The sequence below is a fragment of the Tachysurus vachellii genome, chromosome 4 (assembly GCF_030014155.1).
Source record: "Tachysurus vachellii isolate PV-2020 chromosome 4, HZAU_Pvac_v1, whole genome shotgun sequence".
NCBI classification, from domain to species: Eukaryota; Metazoa; Chordata; class Actinopteri; order Siluriformes; family Bagridae; genus Tachysurus; species Tachysurus vachellii.
Window position 1 is genome coordinate 19994740 of NC_083463.1, and position 22572 is coordinate 20017311.

Consider the following 22572-nt stretch of genomic DNA (forward strand, 5'->3'; position numbering starts at 1 on the left):
ATGTGAACTCCACACACAGGAATCTAACCACCAGCACTGGAGGTTAGAGGCTAATATGCGATCCACCATGCCACCCTACCCTTACCCCAGCTAATTAACAACAAGGTTTTTCATACCTTAGTTGACCAAGCATGCCAATAATTATGGAACTGACTGTAAATCCTAACAACTCAATTTGTGGCACAAATAACCAGACAATTTTTATGTTTGCTCTGCTGTTTAACATGTACTGATGGTCACATACACCAAACAAGCAATGCTAATGTCTCAGTGGTGGACACATAGGTTTGGGGAGTATCAATTATTTCCTGCAACCTGGCTTGGTTTCATAACATTTTGAATTATTTTACTTCTTTTTACCAATAAATCTGGAGCTGGTAGAAACTCAAATGCACAATGTTTGCTCTCCTAGTTAGGCTACAGATTGTTTTTGCTAAAGATTTGGTAAAAAAAAGGTGGTAAAGAATTACCACCTAAGTTTTTTCTCAACCTTGGTTTTGTGTCATTAATACTGTTTTGTCTATATTTGCCTGTACCTCAGAGTTTGGCCTTTTCCATTTTCAGTCTGAGGGTGACTGGGATGAGTGGGGGGAAAGTAAATAAGAGGGAAAGTTCTGCTTGTTTTATACAGTGCAGGATAGCACATCTAAACCGATAAGACATTTTATTATGATATATTGGAGCAGAAGCTGTGACTAGAATATTACCCATAAATTTATGTGTTTACAATTCCTGCTTACTCATTTGGCATGTCATATTCTTTGTCTATTCATTGTTATTCTATACCAGGAATGCTGGGAATACATCCCAAATAGAACAGCAGTCAATGGCGCCATGCACACACATTCACATTCACACATCTGCTTAAAAAACACTAAAAAACAAAACTGGAAACACACAACAAGAACATGCAAACTCAACACAGCAAGTAACACAAGCTCAGGATTGAACCATGGCACTGTGAGAATCATACATACAATCTGAGATTCATACAAAAGCTAAAACCTTTCTATCAGTACGCTGGCATTCCCAATGAAAACCGACTTTTTTAATCAGTATAAACATAAGTAATTTTATCACCACATGTCTGATATAAAATTAGTCAGGACACTGTTGGCTTTCAGTGTGAGATGTTTTTTTAATATAGCTGTGGGTATGTAGTTATTATATATATTCAAGGGCTTGGGGCATCTCAGATAGCAGAAATGGGTTTGATGACGCCAATGGAATTAACCTTTTTTTTTTCAAATGTTAAGTATAATTTGACATACATTGTGTAAGAATATTTTATTTTCTAGACCTAACACTGTATGTCCAAATATCCCAAATATTAAAATATATAAGTACTGCACTTGCATAGACATTTATAATTTGTTCATCGCTCACAAATTCTCTCCCTATACCAGGGATATATCACTCTATATATTGCTGCACCAGTATTACTGAGATAAATTCTATATAGGACTGAAAAAGATATTTGGATCTAATTTTGTGAGAGGACAAATAGAGGTACAGATAGATAGAGATTAGGCCTGCAGGGAAAATGTGCAGATGGTGTTAAGGGATAATAAAAATGGTCAGGGATGAGGACAGAATTATATTTCCCCACAGGTTTCCCCTCATTTTCAATTTCACATAAAGCAAACAACTGGTAGATTGTCCTAGCTATACTGCAAGGTTCTATTTAACCTGGATGATTTCTATGGCATGATGAGCATTTTAGAATTTGCTTAATATACTTTGCAGTATTTCGTTTACATATTACTCAGCATCTGGCAGATGCTCTTATCCAGACTGACTGGGACCGGAGATCATTTATTTTAATGAGAGCTGCTGATATGAGTGACAGTAACCGTTGGCTACTAGATATGGGTATGTCCAGTGACTTGACAAACTTTATGCAAATATGGAGCAACTCGGTGAAACCACTAGCCATGGAAGTGAAGACAGTAGAGCTCACGTGATCTGTGACAAAGAGCGCACACTGCTTCTCCTTCATTTCATATGATATGATATGAATTTGATAAACAAACTGCAAATCTACTTCCAGAAGGTTTCATTTCACCAGCAAGAAAACTGCTAGTTGAATGCTAGTTGCACCACCCACCGATAAACGTCATTACCATGGCGACCAGAAGCAGGAACGCCTACTGCAACCGGAGAATCGTAGTGAAATAATTTTAATATCCATCAAAATCATTTTCTCATGCTGGTACTAATTGATCAGGGTATAAGACTACTATCAAGCTAAAACTCTAGTATTTAGTACTAGAGCAATTATATTATACTATGAGCAGGTACAACAGTGGAAATTTATCCATTCTCTGACATGTTTTGTTTCGGTCTAATACATGAATATGTTTATTGTCACTGGTTAGGTTACAGGGCCTTGATTGTACTTTTTGGTAGGAGTGTAGTAGACAACAGAGGGCACTGCAGACAAATCCAGATCTCCTGCATGGGCCAGGCAGGACGTGTGTTTGTAGCTGAACATGGCAGGGTACTGTTCCAGCATTCTCATGTTGTGTTAGTGGTTTACCTGATACATAATATATGTATATTGTATGTCATACATGTCAATCTAGTCAACAAACTAAATATTTAATTTCAGATTGTGTTGTTGTGTGTGTGTGTGAGTGTGTGTGTGTACGCGTTTGTGCGTGTGTGTGTGTGTGTGTGTAGATAAGAACAAGCGTCACTGGACTGGAAAAGGCCAGTCTGGCAGTGCTGAACCCAACAGTGTGTAAAAAGACAGCATGCTGTTTCTCAGAATGGACAGGGAGACAGAGAGAACTGAACAAGGCAGAAAGTAGAAGGGAATGAATCAGAATTGATAAGGATACTTAAATAAAACAGTTGTAATTTATAGAGTTATAGATCAACCAATAAACTATGTCAGTTTGAAAGGTGGTATTAACCATCTTCTTGCTTTTCTTAACACTCATTGACCTCTGTTTAAAATATGTTAAAAACTAGTCCACAATAACAGCTGACAGAGATGTGATTAAAACTTTAGATACAGTAGAGAACATTGTGGACATACAACTGGCTGTTGCTGCAGACCTGAATCATCCGGTGGGAGTCACTGAGTTGATTCACCTCCACTGCTGTCAGCTTTTATTCAGTCTCTGTGTGTGTGTGTGTGTGTGTGTGTGTGTGTGTGTGTGTGTGTGTGTGTGTGTGTGTGTTTGTGAGTGTTAGTGTGTCTGTGAGTGTGTGTGTGTGTGTGTGTGTGTGTGTGTGTGTGTGAGTGAGTGTGTGTAAGTGTGTGAGGTCCATAGAGATGAGTGAAGGATCAAAAATTGGGGGAAAAAATAAGTGCATGTGAGACAAGTTGCAGATGCAGAGAGATGGAGGAACGGTAAAAGGATGGAAGGGAGATGATAAAAGATAGGAGTGAACAGGAGAGACAGTGACCCAGAGAGACTGAAGAGGAGGGAGGGGAGGAAAAGAGAGAAAAACGAACCTTCTCTCTGCTTGCCTGCTGCTCACTATATTGGAGAGGAGTGCTGTTGCCAGGGCAACCAGTGGGACCCAGGATTGGTATTTGGAGCAGCGCTCTGGTGGAATAGCTGCGGAGGATTTGATGTTCTGCACTCATCTGGGGTCGACTAATACTTCATGCGTATCACCGCTATCCCTCTCTCAATGGTACTGCCTGCCCCTTTTGTACAATCTACAAAAGCCCCAGGGAGCTCATCCAATCTTCTTTTATCACTGTGTGCTTGTTCTTTTCGAGCGCCATCGAATGACACGTATACAGTCGTCTACATATAGTGGCGTTATTTAATCCAGCCATTATTGTCTCTTTTATTCTGTTCATAGTGATGAGATATATCCAGATCTCAATGCGGCTACTGTAATATGAAGATATGAAAGGAAAGTCCTGGTGCTGTTTTACTGTTTATGGTCTATTACTGCTTTGTGTGGAAACTAGACACAAATCAGGCTAAACACTCACAACCCCTGAGGCGGTGTGACACAGATAAATAAAAGAATATTTGAAGATGCTCCATCGGGATCGATTGCACCACCAGGACTAGAAAGGATGGAGTGAAAGGGACTGAGATGTTGTTGATACACTGTAGAATGCTAATAATGGCACGCTGTGTTTGTATTGGAGATGGGAATCAGACTGGAGATGGTTCAGTGTTCAGAAACAATGAGTGTATACACGGGTGTGTGTGTGTGTGTGTGTGTAGAGAGAGAGAGAGAGAGAGAGACAGAGAGAGAGACAGAGAGAGAGAGAGAGAGAGAGAGAGACAGAGAGAGAGAGAGAGAGAGAGAGAGAGAGAGAGAGAGAGAGAGAGAGAGAGAGAGAGAGAGATGGAGTCTTGATTTATTGTGATTGTAGAGATGTGCATGTACTTGTGTATATATTCATGTGTCTGTGTTTTTGTGCAGGATGTGATGCATTGATGCACAGGAAGTGCTGTAAAACACTTTTTTTACACTTAGCTGTACATGGCACTGCTATTTCGCTTGTTTCTAGTCACGTAAGTTATAACCCAATCATGTTGTAAAGGGAATCACTGACACTCCTTGCGTGGGAGGAAAAGGGAATCAGTGACACTGATAACATGTACTTACTGACATTTTCTTTATTCAATGTGAGCATTAATGTATATTTTTCAAGATTCAAGAGTTTATTGTCATGTGCACAGCAAACTGTGTGTTACACCATACAATAAAAATTCTTTCTCTGTGAATCCTTCAGCAGCCTGTGACATAAGTTAAGGAGATAAAAAAAAGAAAGAATAGAATACACAATGAGTGAATTACATGTTATGTGTTTTGTGTTTTATTCACAATAGATTTTACTCAAAATCCAATTGATATTTCCCTCATTCCCTTATAAAGTTGATGTTAGCTCTGTTTTTTATTTATTTATTTAATTTTTCCCTCAAGTGTGTGATGTGTGAGGAATGATCTCTCAAGCAGGTGGTTTCATAGCTTAGATTCATTCAAGGAAACTCTCCAAAATCAAAAACGAGTGGTTGATAGCAACCCTAATAGCTGCACCAGGGAAAATCATACATGTGATTACTAAAGAAATATTTCAGCCATAATTTAAGTTCAGTGGGTGATTTTATTTTTTTTTTCTCATCAAAATTTGAAGGACCACTTGGTAATGTTTCTTTGCAGCTTTTTACACTGTGCTTGACTGCTAGTTATTGCTGTGCTAAACCCCGACTTTAACCCCAGAAAGATTATTGTTTCACACTTAGAAGTGCTTTTTACCCTAGGGTTATGAAACACTGCTCCAAGGCAAGACTAGCTCTGCTTTTGCAGCATTACCCCTGCACTGCAAATTTGCCAAACGTGTACGACAAGCCGTTATTTAAACTGGTTGTTTTAAACTGCTGTATATATCCAATCATTGCGGCTGTCACTGCAGAACAGTAAATCAGGCTTTAACCCCCGATTAACCCCAGGTAAAATATGAGGAGTGTGTGTTGTGAAACAAGATAACCCAGGATTTTTTTTACTCAGGTTAAGAATAACCCAGGAAAAACTATTGGCATGTTCCCTGGTGGTCTCAATGCTGTGGCCCAGGTTCGATTCCCGGTACCCGTTCAAAGCCTAGGTAAAAACGGATCAGGAAAAGACATCAGGAAGGGCATCTGTATAAGTATAACAACATCAATATTATATTGGCATATTACCCTACTCTAATTGCTATTGTTTTAAGTTTTATAGCATATAGTAGTTACTGGGTATGGGATCAGGAGTATAGGTGCATAAATGCACCAGTGATTCAATTCAGAATGAATTCATTCATTCATTCATTCATTTTCTACTGCTTATCCGAACTACCTCGGGTCACGGGGAGCCTGTGCCTATCTCAGGCGTCATCGGGCATCAAGGCAGGATACACCCTGGACGGAGTGCCAACCCATCACAGGGCACACACACACTTTCATTCACTCACGCACTCACACACACTATGGACAATTTTCCAGAGATGCCAATCAACCTACCATGCATGTCTTTGGACCGGGGAGGAAACCGGAGTACCCGGAGGAAACCCCCGAATTTCAGCTGGTCTGCTATGGTAATGCAGGGGATGTATAGAAACGAATCGGATAAATCACAATGTTCTTTGGTGTGTTGAGTCCTTGTGAGTTATGTGATAATCTGTGGCCTGTTGAAATGAATCAGCTGTTTGTAATTCCCAATAATTCTGCTGGAAACTGTAAAGCATATATAATAAGCTAATATACAGTAAGAGTGAATTTGCAGTCGAATTCTCCAGCATTTCTGAATTGATTGTTATAATAAAGACAAACAATGATAATGAGAAGTGATGAACTTATTCTTATTGGCACATGAATGTTTGCCTGAAAAATCCACGTTTTTCCAGTGGATGCTCCTCTGCTAATTACCAGCAGGACCTTGTCGTTTCTTATGAAACCATCGCACCGAACCAGAATGACTTGAGTCCAGCTGTTTCAAGCATGAATGCTCCAGCTCTAACTGTTTAAAGTCAGTGTAACCAACAAGCCTGAAAAGCCAGCAAATGATTTTCAGCTGAAACAGATGAGATGTTAACGTTAAAACTAAATGTGACTCTGGAAACATTACTGCTCCTGCAGGTGGAGTCTAATGCTGCTTAGTGATAAATGAGTTCATAGTAAATTGCTTTTAATTAGCATTCATGTCGCCTATGTTTATCCTTTACCTGCTCAGCATCCTGGCACATGCAGATGCTTAAAGACATATGTTAATGTTGACCCTTATTTTTTTCTTCATGCATGCATTTGGCTTGCGTTAAATACATGCATATTGTGTGAGACACTTCTGCAAGCATGTCTAATTTTCGCAGGAGAGCTTCATATCTTTACTGAGACCGCTGCTTATTATCACCCAGAGGATTTATACTCTTTGACTGTTGCATTATAGTTAGACATTTATAAAACATGCAGAAACATGATATGATATATGATATCAGAATGATAATATTGTCTTAAGCCAAATCTAGAAAATGCCCTAAGCATAGATGCAGTTTGGGGGTGGGGGTGGGAATGGGGGCATGGTGGCTTGGTGGTTAGCACATCTGCCTCTCACACCCCCCCACGGGTTTGGGGAATTGATCCTGACTATGCTGTGTGTGTGGCAATTGCATGCCGTTCCTGTGCCTTGGGGGCCTCCTCCAGTCACCCCAGCTTTATACCCCAGACCAAAGATATGCATTGTAGGCTGTTTGGCATTTCTAAATTGTCCATAGTGTGTGAATGGGTGAGTGCATGTGCCCTGAGATAGACTGGCATCCTGTCTAGTGTCTACCCTGCTTTGTGCCCAGAGTCTCCTGGGATAGGCTTCAGGTTCCCCAGGACCCAGTAGGATAAACAGTGTAGACACTGGATGGATGAATGGATGGATGGATACAGTAAATGCAGTTGCAGGGAAAGATATTTAAACAAAGAAATGTGATAGACAATCTAAAAATAGGTGAACATCACACTGTGCTGTGACCAGAACGTGATCAAAAACCAGAACATCAGACACTCATAATAAGGCTTAGTAAGTCAGGTAAGGGTTCACTGACTTTTACTTCACAATTGACTGAGTAGCCAGGGTCTTTATTTATAGTGTCGTGTGTGTGTGATGGGAATCAGGAAAGTGCAATTAGAAGTCAGCTGAGCAGAAATGTGATCGTGATCGTGTTGGTTGGGGTTGTGTCCCAATCAGCTACCTACGTCTTAAATCACTTCATGGCGTAAATCACTTCAAGTAAGCTCTCTGGCTCTTTCCACACCAGTACATAGGAGACTTAATTTCCTGTGACATTCTATTTTTCTTATCAGTCATGTTAAACCCCAAGCTAAACTCTAAATATAAACTAAAATATAAGTTTTCTATGTATTTCAATTTGTTAGCTGAATCACATGTGCTTTAATCAACAGGAACGTAGGCCAATTAATGAATTTTTTTGAACAGTTAAAAGACATTAGTTATATTGAATGTCAATCAAAGTTAAAAATCTTTAGTGTAAGTAATAATTTGAGAGCTACGTGACAGCAACAACCCTGTTTTTTTTTCGGTGCATTGTGGCACTTTTTAGGGAGCCAAAGATGCATGCATTAGCAGGATTTTTTCAATTGAAATAGCTTTCAAACTGGCCAACTCATTAGACAGATCATTGCTTTGACTATTAACGTACTAAAAAGTTTCTGATTGAGACACAACCTGGATGTTGTAGTCCAGAGTGTCCATGTTTGTAGGGCACAAGGTATGCACAAGGTATTCTGGGGATTTTGAACTTCTGGTTAATAATAACCTGTCTAAAAATTTCAGACTGTGGAATCATTTTAGATTGCATCAATATTAATGATCAGGCTTTAATCCCTACTTAAACATTAACATGTACTGTATGTACACTTTATAAGCTATTCATACCCTTTATCTACACTCACTGATTATTTTATTTAATAGGAAGACCTGTTACATTAATGGTCCCTGGTCAGCTGGGGAACAACCCAGCCACTGAGGGGTTAACACACAGTGTCGGTCCCAAGCCCAAATGAACAGGGAGCAGCCAAAGGTCAACAACAGCATCCACAACATTTATGTCATTTGGCTGATGCCCTATTCCAGAGTGACTTACTTTTTATTATTTTTTTTTTTTTACTATATATATAGTATTTTATTTAATATATATAGATGTAGGTGTGTAATTAATGAATGTGTTGCTATGTCTTAGCATCTCTTAACACTGAGAATCATTGATCAGTACCTTTCAATTGATGGAAAAGGTTGGATTACAGATCAGTTACAGGATTACAGGTTGGATAAAGCAGGAGGTGGACTGTAGTCTGGTGTCCAATGTGTCTATGTCCAGCTCACTGACTTAATTTTTTTCCTCTCTGGCGTTTCTCTCTGTAGTACTAGAGGCAAAGGAAAGGAAAGGAAAAAGACATTTTTGTAGCATTTCCAATTGAAAGCTTCAAAGAGGCATCTTGGCATTTCAGTTTTGCTTAGAAGTACATGTTCCAATACATAATCCTTGTGTACTCCAGTGTAGACTGCTTATTTGGTTAGACTCAGACACTATGTGAATGTCAGATCTTTCCTTAAAGTTATTTAGAACTAGAGTTTTAAAAGACTGGAACATAATGACACCAGTGTATTAGGGACAAACATGAAAGTTTTATCCAGAGAGAGAGAGAGAGAGAGAGAGAGAGAGAGAGAGCAGTAGTTTTGCCAGGATAAAAAAATAATAAATAAATAAATAAATAAATAAATAATAGATGACACATAATATATTGATAAATAAAAGTCATTACAAATGCCAGAAGCATAAAATCAGAGATTATTTATTTATTTATTTATTTATTTATTTATTTATGCATTTTATTGCTGAAACTCCTGTCAGTCATTCTATGCTAAAAGTGTACAATTATATGATCTCTTTTACATATTTTTATTATGACTTTTTATTTATAACTTGAAAAGAAGGTATAGGTACATAGTAGCAGGTTGCTGGAAAGGTGCCATAATTTATAGGAATGAATACATTTGAAAAAAGATAAAAACAATTTAAAAAAAATCTGTATTAAAAAAGTAAAAAAGATTTTTTTTAAGTAATATTAAATTTTAATTAATTAAACAGTCATCGAAATATAATATTATGAAACAATATTTAACATTAGAACAAGAAATTTGTATAACATTTGGCAATATTTAAGATATTTCCATTTGCAAGGATGTTTTTATTGCGAAGAATTGACATACTGTACATATTTATATTGTGTATTTTTACTGCATATTTCAGACACATCTAATCCTTTATGTGACAATTGTGGACACATACAGTATTGTAAGGTTTATGTTTCTAACTAGCAAGTAAAAGTCTGTCTAAGCATGCTTTATTTCTTTAGCATTCATTTGATTATTATTTGCTTAAAAGAGTTTACATGCCAAGCATTCCATCAAAAACACTTCCTCCTTGGCAATTTTAACTAAAACAAAATCCAAAGAACCTCACTTTTTACTGTATATAGTAGACCAGGTAGTACAGGTATCTCTGGGATACTAATTTACGATTATACGATTTGGGACACATTAATTCTAATCTCAGATCATCAGATAGTCTCGTGTTTGTAGGTCACTAGTTGTTCTAGGGACTGGACTGGATCTTGTCGATCATTGATTCCAGCAATGATGTAAAACTTACAATAGCTAATTATTTTTGCCTGGTTTGTTATTTCTGTTTCATTTAGCTACCAATATTAGCAATCAAGATGACTCACATCACTCTCACTCACTCATTTTCTACCGCTTATCTGAACTAACTCGGGTCACGGGGAGCCTGTGCCTATCTCAGGCGTCATTGGGCATCAAGGCAGGATACACCCAAGACAGAGTGCCAACCCATCGCAGGGCACACACACACTCTCATTCACTCACACAATCACACACTACTCACAATTTTCCAGAGATGCCAATCAACCTACCATGCATGTCTTTGGACCGGGGGAGGAAACCGGAGTACTCGGAGGAAACCCCCGAGGCACGGGGAGAACATGCAAACTCCACACACACAGGGCGGAGGCGGGAATCGAACCCCCAACCCTGGAGGTGTGAGGCGAACGGGCTAACCACTAAGCCACCGTGCCCCCCAATCAAGATGACTATAGTGTTGTTTTAATTTGCTGTTTAAAAAAAAAATCTAAATTCTGCTCCTACACAAAACTGTTTTGACCCTCGACAAATTGTTCGTTCACAAACCTTTTCGGATTCTCATGCATGGATTTTTCCTTGTATTATGTGTGCAGACGTATTTTCATATGAAAGGAATGTGTGTGAAACTCAAAGGAATTCTGCTGCATGAAACTACTGTGTTGTTGATTTTTGGCAGTCAGTACAGACCACATGTTAGAAGAACCTTGCAGTTTGATGGAGCACTTCCGTTTATTTCCTGGCAATTCATTTGCTATTCAGGAGTTATAATTGTCGCAGGAGCACTCCAGTGAGCCATATTAGATTAATGGCCACATTTGCTTCATGACTCGAGCCTGACAAATATCTGTAATTGCAACGCTGCCTGCCTAGATGTTCAGTGAAATATAATCTACCTGAAGTGCTGTTCTGCTCAAAGCTTGACGCAGCTGCAGCCAGAGGTTATTCGTGTCATTTATGCCAAAGTTTTATGGGTATTTTAAGATGTAAATGACTTGTGTCACAGCCTGCATTCAGCCATAACTCTAACTAGAGCTAATATGCATTTCTTATAATATAAGTATAATTAGTGTCGATCTTGAAGAAGGTTCTGTTAGCCATTTACAATCAGCTCCATCAGTCTCTTAGGAATTTGGCTTTGTAAATAATGCAAAGGAGAAAAAAACACTAGCAGTTATAGAGACATGAAATACTGCCCTCATTAAACACTGCTTGGGGATTAGTGACTACATTTGTGTGCATTGTTGTGAGTTAAAATCATCAGGTAGAAGGAGGCTTGAAGCCTGAAACTCTTTCTTTCATCTGATTACAGTCATATTACTACAACCGACTGCTCAGCTTTCATTTTCAGATTAAAACAAAGTTTGACAAAAACAAATTTTTAGGTTTGCGGAGGATAGACATCTCATAGTCACATTACATCTACAGACTCCATGCAGTAGGACACAGCTTTGCTAAAACTGCTATGATGAATATTTGTGTGTTATTGAATATTTCATGTTGAAATTCATTGAAGTAAAAAGCATCAAGTTAAAAGAACTTTACAGCGTGTTCACACTCATCTAACTGCTTTATCCAGATCAGGGTTGCAGTGATTGAGAATATTATTCAAGGAAATCTGGGCATAAAGTTTGAATTCATTCTACATTAAAGAGGTTCCTTAGGGTTCTGTGTAGAACCCTGGGGTTTCATACAACGCCAATAAACGCTTTTCCTAAAAAATGGTTCATTGTAGAACGTTTGTGAAACTTTTGTGAAACATATTATCTAGATGTTCATTATAAACATTCAATAAGTCATACCTAAAAAATACACAAAGTGAAGAAGAAGAAGAGTTTAATAGCACACTCTGTGCGATCAAGATGCTTATCAAGTGAATCTCAAATTGATAAATGAATTGTTTAAAATTGCTAATACACAATTGTTAGCTGAAGTTACACCATATGATGTACAGAGCCATCAGCAAAACTCATCACTAACACAAGCTTATCTGGTACCTTCTCTACATCAGAATCATTTAATAGAGCAATTTGCAAGGCTTTAATCTCATTATCTGGAGCCCAAAAGCGTGATTGAAGAAGGTCCGTGCTGCTCAGATATCTCAAAATTATCCACTGAGTGGACCGTTATCGCTGATGACTGGCTCAGGTGCCAATCGATCGCCTCTATGTGATGTGGGTGATTTTTCTCTGCTCACAGATAACAGATGGCTGGCAGGAGTTATTTAGTGTTTCGAGTCAATTGATTGAGGGGAATGAGATTCCCAGAGTTCAGCTGTGAACATTACTCATGTGGTTTTGAGTTATTATGTGGTATATGGGGTCCAGGTTGCTTCTACTTAATCTAAATTGTGATAAATTTTTTTTTTACCATTGTTTTGATTTAGAAGACATAATATGGGATACATGTTGTTGATAATATTCTTCCCACAAATCCAGCTTGGATAGTCTTGGGTTTTTATAGATTAGGAAGAATTCAACTATAATCAGGGATATTACATCACAGAAATGTTCTTAAATATTTTATTATAAATTATAAAGGTTATGTTATATCAGATAATCATTTCAATCAACAAACTTGTTGTTTTTCATAAAAACAAACAGATATAAAAATCAGATTTAACTGAGCAGATGTTAGTAAAATAACACAAAGAGCAAATAAAATATTTGTTTTTTTTTATTTAATACTAAGACACAGAATGTATGTAAAGTTTAAGCCCAGAACTTTTGTCTCTCCAACCTACCAACCTATCTATCTATCTATCTATCTACAGTATCTATCTATCTATCTATCTATCTATCTATCTATCTATCTATCTATCTATCTATCTATCTATCTATCTATCTATGTTTTTTCTCTTTTTTCAAACACACTGGATTGGTTAGACACAATAGCTTGTCTGTCCTGTTGCACTTTGACCTTATTCTATATATTTAAATTAGTTTCTTTTCCACTTTGTTCTGGTTGTCCATCGTGTCCGTCATGGCCTGGTGTGACCTATTTTGTGTAAAGGTTTCCTTGCTGTTTGGTATAGGATTATTTTGGAAATTTCTAGTCTGTTAGTCATATTTTCATCTTTTCTTTTTCTCAAATAAAAGGGGGGGGGGGCATTTTATTTTAGGTAATTTCAATCCCTGATGTGTTTTTTTTCAGATGACAAGAACAATACAGCTCTGCAATTCCTACACTAGCACACAAATTTCCCAGATTCGTTTCATAGAGGGACGCATTGTAAATGTGGCTATTTTGCGGTTCAATCAGTAGTATGTTTTATATCCTGACCTGTAGACTAGTAGTGAATGTTAGAGTAAAAAAAAGTAATTGCAGTTGAAGGATTTTGTGTCTAGTTCTTTCATGCATAATCAACACCTGACATTCATACGTAATCAACCCACCTGTAATTAACATATAACTGTAAAGGGGGAACCAAATGGCTGATTACATTATGCCTGTGCCCCACCCAGTCAGTTAACATAATGGCCTGTCTGCAAAGCAATCAACTGATCAATACACTGAATGGCCCTTCTGTCCTGTCCATTGTAAGTTCTCCAGTAGGAGGTCTTAACTGTATCTGTCTATTGTTTGAAGGCCATTCGTTACCAGGTATAATGTTTGGTCACAGAGACAATACATTTGGGTTAAGTTCCAGAAGACTGCTATACGATGCTACACAAGCATCTTCAATAAACACTTTTCCTCTGAACAAAACATTACATTACATACAGTGAGCCAGGCCTCATATCAGTCCATGTTCATATTCAACTGTTGTGTTGTTCTGATTCATTTGTCTTATTTCTTTTCTATTCTACGTTTTGACTTTTGCTCTAAACACCCTGCACTGGCATCCAATCCGTGGAGTGTGTTTAAAGACAAAATGGAGACTCTCTGCTTATTATTGTATTAGTTACAATTTTTTTACTCCTATTTTTTTATCTACAAAATATTACCCTTCTTCTCCCCTGACATGCTCTAGGTTTTTGTGGTAAAATTCTTTCTAAAAATGTTTTCTCTCCCTGTTTGGACTTTCTTGTTAGCAATATTGGCACTTCTGCTAATATTACCTTTCATCGCCTACACTTGATAACGTTGAAAAAAAAAGGGCCTGTAAGTTAATCATATATTTGCACACAGGCAACTTGCACTGTGGATATTTACCTTCATTTCTCAGACATTGGGAAAAGAATTCCATAGTGACTGGTTCTACATCAATTCTGTACCATATACAGTCAGTTGATACAAACGCATTATGACCTGGTGTTGTGTCCTGGATGGAGGCATTACAGATTTTGGTGCGCATTAGTAAATAATGCATGGTGACAAGAAAGAATGAAAATGTAATGCAACTTTAATATCAGGAGGAAAAGTGTGTAAATGTGCAAAGGCTTTGTGTTTAGTTATATTATTAATACAGGTACACATAGGAAGCACACCTATTTGTTTTGCTCCAAAAGCCTAAAATTCTGGCCTAAAATTAAGGTGAAAATATGCTTAAATTTATTGAGCCTCCACTGCATGTCGCCCACACAGACCAATCACTGTGTACAGGGCAGCATCTCTGCAGTGGTCTGCAAAAAATAATCATCCCAAGGTCAGCTTACTTTGATTTGATTTTTGCAAGCTTACCCTATGTTTGTGTGGGTTTACTAGAGAAGTTTTCTCCCACTGTCCAGGCGCTGTAAATGGATTGCTTTAATTTGATCCTAGATGTGCATGGTATTCTCTTCTCTGAAGCTATGCCCAGGGAAAAAACTCCTCCCTTGTGCCCGGTGTTTCTCGAATTGGTTCTGGATTTATTTCAACCCAGTCCAACATAAAACACTTACTGCAGATACCTGAATAAATGAAATATGTTAATTGTGTTGTTTTGTTGTTTTTAGATGAACATTCTATTTAGCTTTTATAGAAAACCTCCAAAGGAAATCAATAGCAGCAATGCATCCCAGCGTCATAGTTAATTCTGTTAGCATGTGCCAGCAAACATTTCTGATATTTCTGGAATGCAACAAACGCATGAACTAATTTTTGAAAGTCAAGGTTGTTTTGAAAAAGGCTTTCCAGAAAGATCCACAGGGCTTCTGATTGAGACCAGTTATTGTTATGTTTATTTTTATGGTGAATAAAAAAGAATTCTTTTTTTGATATCCCTGGGTTTTTTCCAGTGTTTTTCAGTGTTGCTACAGATAGTAGTCCACACCCATGTCTGGTTCAAATCTGAATACAGTTACAAGGTGTTGCATTGTATTATATCTGTAATGTATTCTGTGTGTGTGTGTGTGTTTGATATAGGTTGTTGTCTGAAAGTCTGTTATGATCAGTTCCTTTGTATTATATGCAAATGCAATTTGTGTTAAATCCACCAGATGCCTAAAGAATGATTATTAGTGCATATGCAGATTCGAGCTATGTAGATTATCTTTATTGCTGTTTCTCTTATTAATATCACTTTTCTGCTAGAAGAAAAGTGGGTCATCGTGCAATTCCCTTTCCCATATATGGGCCTTGATGCAAGCTCTCAAACATCTCAGAGACCTAGCTCTCAGGCAGAGAACAAGATCCTTCTTAATTAAAACAAAGATTCATGAATGTCACTAATAAACATGAAAACATGGATTAAGTCCACTGCCAGCTGTAGCTTTTTTCTCTACATCTGTCCTTCTGATACACACTTTTTTACACGCTTACTCGAATGTGTCAGATTTCTAGCACTAAAAAATACACCACGCTGCAGTGTCCTGCCATGTCTTCATCAGCATGCTCCTGAAGGTTTTCTCAGGAAATAATACCTCAGCCTGCATTTCAGTAGTTCTGTCAAGAACACCATTTACGATGTGAGCTCAGCCCACATCACCCATCCTTTTCTCTCTAAACAGGCTGTCTCAGGAGAGCTTTGTGGATGCTGATGGCCTTGCTGTTTAAGTCAGAGAGAGATACCTACAGCACTACTGTGTATTGTTAAACTACGGAATTGACTTGTTTTTTATCTATTTTTTTCTTGATATTGTTTTATGATGTTCAAAGGTAATGGTTTTGTTTTGCTTCTGTCTGAGCCCATGTAGTTTCTTTACTAAGTGTTTGTTTCCCCCCTCAGACATTTTTTCCATTTGTAATAGTTTCTTACTGACATGTTCTTCCAATGATAATTGAAAAAAACTATAGAGCAGCTGTTGCATCGATTACTTTGTCTGTGTAAATTGTAAAATGTGATGGATGTGCTTACAGGAGAGAAGAGCACAGTCCAATCATGAGGCTAATTCTGTGACACAAGAGCCCTTTTGTCCTTCCCAATAGACCTCGCGTGATATACTGTAGCATTACTTCTCCAAATAGGTTAGTTGATTAAGCCATTCATAACCCCTGTGTGTGTTGGTTGGTAGGTGGACTGCAGGGGAGCATGTGTTTTTATATGTATATTGGGACCAAATTTTCTCCAAAGAATACTAATATATGATATTTTGGTAACATTTGTCAAATACTATATAAATAACTGTTTTACCTTTGGTGGCAAATCGCTCAAGTTTATTTGAGCAAGAACATAGGAATGATTATTGGATCTTTTTAAGCAAATAACACTTAATATTTAGTTGCATATCCCTTTGCTTGCATCGACTCACCTGACATCATCAAACTGTTGCATTTATCTATTGTAAGCCTTTTTTTAAGCTTGTACTACAGCTTCCTTTGGTTTTTGTTTGTTTTTGGGGGGTTTCTCCATTCAGTCTCTTCTTCAGGAGGAGAAATGCTGCTCAGTTGGGTTAAGGTCAGGAGATAGACTTGGCCAGTCTAAAACCTCCTCATTGTTTTACCTGATGGGGTTTGTGGTTGTGTTGGCAGTGAGTTTGGGGTCACTCCTGATTAGATTGAATCGTTTTTCTTTTAACTGACATACAGAGTATTTCTGTATTTCTGTAGACTTATTTCTTGTATTCATTCTGCTGCTACCATTATCAATTACATCATCAATAAAGATTAGTGAATCTGTTCAAGAAGCAGCGATGCAAGCCTAAGCCATGATTTATCCAGGGTACCAGAAATTGTATGGCTCTCATTTCTGTATTACTTCTGTATTACAATCTGTCTTTCCCATTTTTATTGCTGACAAGAGGTTTGTATCTTGTGTTATGGCATCTATATTTCTATATTTTTCTTCTTCAAACAGGAAGTTGTGATAACTTCACCCCTGTTGGTGATGTCACTGACTGTTTTTGGGGGGGTTTTCTTAACATCTCTGACAATGTTCTTAACATCTCTAACAATGCTGTTGTTTTCCTTGGTTGTACTGTTTATTGCCGGTTTGGTAGTTCAAAGCTTCTGTAATGGCTCTGAACAACTTTCCTTCTTTTCCCAGCTTCAAAATAGCTTGTTTTTGTCATGTAAACAGCTCTCTGGTTTTCATGTTGTTTTATCCTTCATCACAACAAATGAAGTCAAACCAAATGCTTGGACTTTCAGAGCAATTCATTCTTAAAACAGTCAATTTAACAGGACTCACTGTCTATCATGTGTATCAGTATTTTAATCACTTGGGTGGGAGATTGAGATTGGGTGGGTTTAAAAACAAAAGGTACCAAGTTTTAAGTTGTTTAACATGTCTAAATGTAGTTGTCAGAAAATAAATGCTAAAATTCTGATCTATCTCATACTCGTCTTCTTTGTTCTCAAACCCAAAGTCCCCCCCAAAAATACAAACAGCCTTGTTGTTCCAATACTTTTGAAGGTATGTGTGTGGTTCCACTGAATTTCACTCAATGCTCATAAAACCATAAGTAACTTCATGTCACTGAGTTTGTTGTCTATGTGAAGGCATGTAATTTACCTTTTAGGTGTTAATTAAGTTTGTTTTTACCTCGGACCATCAACAGCTTGAGGTAATTTATGTATGTATTCATTCATTCATTCATTCATTCATCTTCTACCGCTTATCCGAACTACCTCGGGTCACGGGGAGCCTGTGCCTATCTCAGGCGTCATCGGGCATCAAGGCAGGATACACCCTGGACGGAGTGCCAACCCATCGCAGATGTATGTATTAAATTTTTGTTAAATAACAATATGTTGTTAATTGATTTAAGATTTAACGGTCCATCAGCTATCCAAGTTCCATTGAGTAAATTGTACTGTGACTTGAATTACCACCATCATTACAGTTATAGACAAGTAATCATCACAGACTGATTCAAGAATTGAAGTTTAAATGTTAGATGACTGTATTTGTGGTTTGGTTGCATTTCCTGCATTTGAATCTTGATGGCTCAGTAGTAATGGGTTATTGTGTGTTTAACATGTTAATCATGACAGTTGTGAAGATGTTACGCATGACTGCACACCTCGAAATAATGAGAGGTCAGTCTGCTCCATCCTTGCTCAGTGGAAATCAATCTTCACTTATTAATAAAGTATTTCAAATATCCAGCAGGGAGCGTTTCTCATTAAGGAGCGAGGATCTTTGAGCAGGTCGATATGGCTGCTGTTTACATTGGTCGCTCTTACGTGTCACAGTCAGAGACTCCATTTCCAGCAGACTCTGTAGAAGAAAGCAAATCAATTCTTTCTTTCAGGGCTAATGTTCATTGTCATCTGCTGAGTGATTTGGTTTGACTGGGAATGTTATTTTATTCACTATGTCAGCTTACAGACAGTAATTATTAGTTAAGTGTATTGGCACTAAGGTGATGCTATTTAATGTTGTATTGTGTGTTGTGTCTGCATGGGGATAGGATTACACTGTACATACTGAAAAACACTGACTCAGTGAAGCGTGGAAAAGTCTGACATCCTCCATCTGACATGCTTCTCTCATCGCTTGTAGCAGTTCCCATGCAGCGTGTGTGTCAAAACAAACTAAAGCCGAATTCCCTAACGTCTTGACCATCGTAGTCTATCTCGCTCCGATTACATCATCATCCATCCAAACTCTTTTATTTACCTTTGAATAACTGCGATCAATGTGTCTCGATGTATTTCATTTCCCCTGTGGAGTGTGGGGGAAACCACAGGGGGTGCAGCATTTCTAGAGTAGTGTCGGGTTAAGAGCTTTTCTCAAGGGCATGATAGCAGCCATGTGTTTGACAGCTCTAGCCATCAACCCAATGTTAGTGTGACCCTCTGGCATAGATCCTGCTTCTGTAGCACTGTAGCACTGATATTTGGATGGAAGTTTCTGTGTTGTTAATTATTAATATCATTAATATCATTAATCAACAGTATTTAAAAAAATATTATTATTATTATTATTATTATTATTATTATTATTATTATTATTATTATTATCTTTTGTTGTTCATTAAAGTGTTTTTGAGTATTAAAGTGTTAAACAAAATCCATCACTTTTCCATATCCAATGGCTTGTTCTCATTTCAGTTTCTTGAAATTATCTGCCTGTATTTAGATCTAAACAACCTTTCAACAGGCCCATACTTTTCAAAGAATAAAAAGTACCTACATATGTAATACTGTATACAGAGGGCTGACAATCATTCAGATAAACTCACCCTTCATCACTGTTGCTACTCCAATTCTGAAAATATCCAGACTGTTTCATAAGTGACATGTCAGATATGTTGGTTATAAAACTGAGACACAAATGGAGTCAAGTTTTACTTCATGACTATCATGTCTTCAGGTGATTGGTGAGTATATTTTAAAGACAGCTAGTAATGTACACATTACTGTAAGTAAACATATTTGAATATTACATATGTAGGTACTTTTTATTCTTTGAAAAGTATGGACCTGTTGAAAGGTCGTTTATATCTACTGTAAATACAGGCAGATAATTTCAAGAAACTTTAATACTCAAAAGCACTTTAATGAACAACAAAAGATAAGTATATCTCTTTAAGGCTAGGGGTGTAACCACAGACTACATAATAACTATATTTGTATAGCACTTTTAACAATGGACATTGTCTTCAATTAGCTTTACATAAATCTAAAAATTCATTATAAAAATGACGAGGTTTAAAATCGAAATTTATATTTTGAAGGAAAATCTTCCGGAGACGATATGAGGAACCAGACTCGAAAGGAAACCCGTTCTCATCTTGGTGACATTGAAGAGTCAGTGGAATTTTTGTAACCAAGAGCTTCTTGAACAAATTGCATGAGCAGGATTTCTTATTTTATTATAGATTTTACACACATTCCTTCTTGCCCGTGCCATTAAATGTTTAATGATGGACATCTGAGCACAACATTGACCGTGACAACAGCAGTTCAAAACCACTGCCACTGTAAGACATAATATCATGCCACATCTACACCTCATCTGCGTTCTCAACCTAGAGTGTGTTGTACTGTAATTTTGATCCAATTCCATTTTATTTTAGCTCAAAACATCTAAATCAGCCCATTAATTTGATTGACCACAATCCAGTGCATTATTTATCAGCACTTCCTGTATAATATTGCTTGGGAACAGATAGCATGTCAGATAGCCAGCCAAGCTAGTCAGCATGTTTTCATAAAAACTGTCTATTTTGAGTGACTGATTTTGTTTGATCGGAAGCTATTATTGGTATAAACCGCCACTGTCATATGGGTAAAAATGAAGAAAACCACTGCAGAGATTGGTGAGGGTTGTAATGTAAATGTAATGCTGGATGCACATATGGGTTTGAACAACTCATTTTGTTTCATTTTGTCTTCTTGTAGACTTGTGGTTCATGTATCACATGTATCACTTGCTCAAAAAAACACACTCAGGCAATATTCCATATCATCAGCTTTATATATATATATATATATATATATATATATATATATATATATATATATAGTAATCGTCATTTGCATCAGTGTTGCATCAATCTCATTCTGTGATTATTTAATTACATTAATTAAATGTAATCATTTAATCAATTAATTACTTTAATTGTAGCATATAAACAGAATGTGTAAGAAGCAACCCTACTAAAATCACCCTACTGAGTACATAGGAAAAAACTACTAAATTAACCATTCTGAGCAAGTTACTAAACTAGCCCTACTGAACCAACAGTACTAAACTAATTATTCTGAATTAAACCTACTAAGCCCAAGCTAATAATCCAACCCTACTCAACTTTAATCATAAACCAACACTGCTAAACAAATCATACTGAACTAACATTAATGATAAACCAAAACTGCTAAACAAATCCTACTGAACTAACTTTACTGATGATACAACGCTACTAAACGAATCCTACTGAGTCAACATTTCTAATCAAATCCTGCTGAATTGACCCAATTGAAATAAACTCTTCTGAACTAAACCTTCTATCCTATATTTGTTCAGGCTTCAATGCTTATTTTCATCCCAAGGTGTAGATATTTAATTCACTTTTTATGTCAGTTTGCTAATGACTGTGTGCATAGAAACACTTCTCCAGTGAAACTCAAAGATTAGTTAATTTTTTATTAAATGTGCTTCATATGGAGACCTGTCATTTTCTGAGCACAGCAGATTAATGACTTTGGTTGCCACGGCAGCAGTGATGACATTGCTGGATTCATGAGATTAACACAAAGGTTTGTTTTATGATGTCCACTATCATAGCCCTAATGCCATACTTTCTCTCTTTTGCTCTCACACACATATGAAGAGCATTTAAACATTTAAACATAATTTTTACTGTAAAATTAAAAAGAAAGAAAGACAGAAACAAACAAACAAACAAAAGCACTAGCTGAATATCACCACGATATCCAAACTGTCAGATATTCCTATCCTAGTGTAAACATTTAGTCCCCACTAAGATATAAAACCATGCTTACATGTATATACACACACATGCACAGAAACACACACACCAGCAGTTTGGCTTCTTCTGGTATTTTGGGCATTTCTATTTGAGGTCTTCATAAAAAATCAGAAATGAGGAGAGAGAGAGAGAGAGAGAGAGAGAGAGACTGTGTGCATGTGTGTGTGTGTGTGTGTGTGTGGTTCAACAGTGGGTCTCATGTCTCTTGTAGGTGGTGTAGTGCAGTCTCTTTTGATGTTTTCAGATGAACGGTTTTGATTCTTTCTCCAACCTTTGCATTAGAATAATAAATAAATCTTCAAATACACAATAAAAAGCAGTATGAGCAAGGAGCATACAGACAGATAGAAGAGGGGAAAACAGAGAGAAAGAGAGAGAGAGAGAGAGAGAGAGAGAGAGAGAGAGAGAGAGAATAAGGGTTTATGCATATCACCTTCACCAGATGGGAAGAGATGAAGAACCTGTCTACTGCATCTCTCCAGACCTCTCTCCTCCCTCTTTCATGCTCCAATCATCATCATCCTCTCTCTCTCTCTCTCTCTCTCTCTCTCTCTCTCTCTCTCTCTCTCTCACTCGTGTAGTTTCTGAGGAGAGTGAACACTATGGTAAAGTCCAGGGAGAAATCACGTTAAGATTCAGGACCACTGAA

The 22572-nt window shown here is 37.3% G+C and overlaps 1 protein-coding gene across 2 annotated transcripts in view; it reads left to right on the forward strand.

Annotated features, from left to right (window-relative positions):
• slc12a5a (solute carrier family 12 member 5a) overlaps nt 1-22572 on the forward strand; it is a 142675-nt gene that overhangs the window by 28553 nt on the left and 91550 nt on the right. The window lies entirely within an intron of this gene.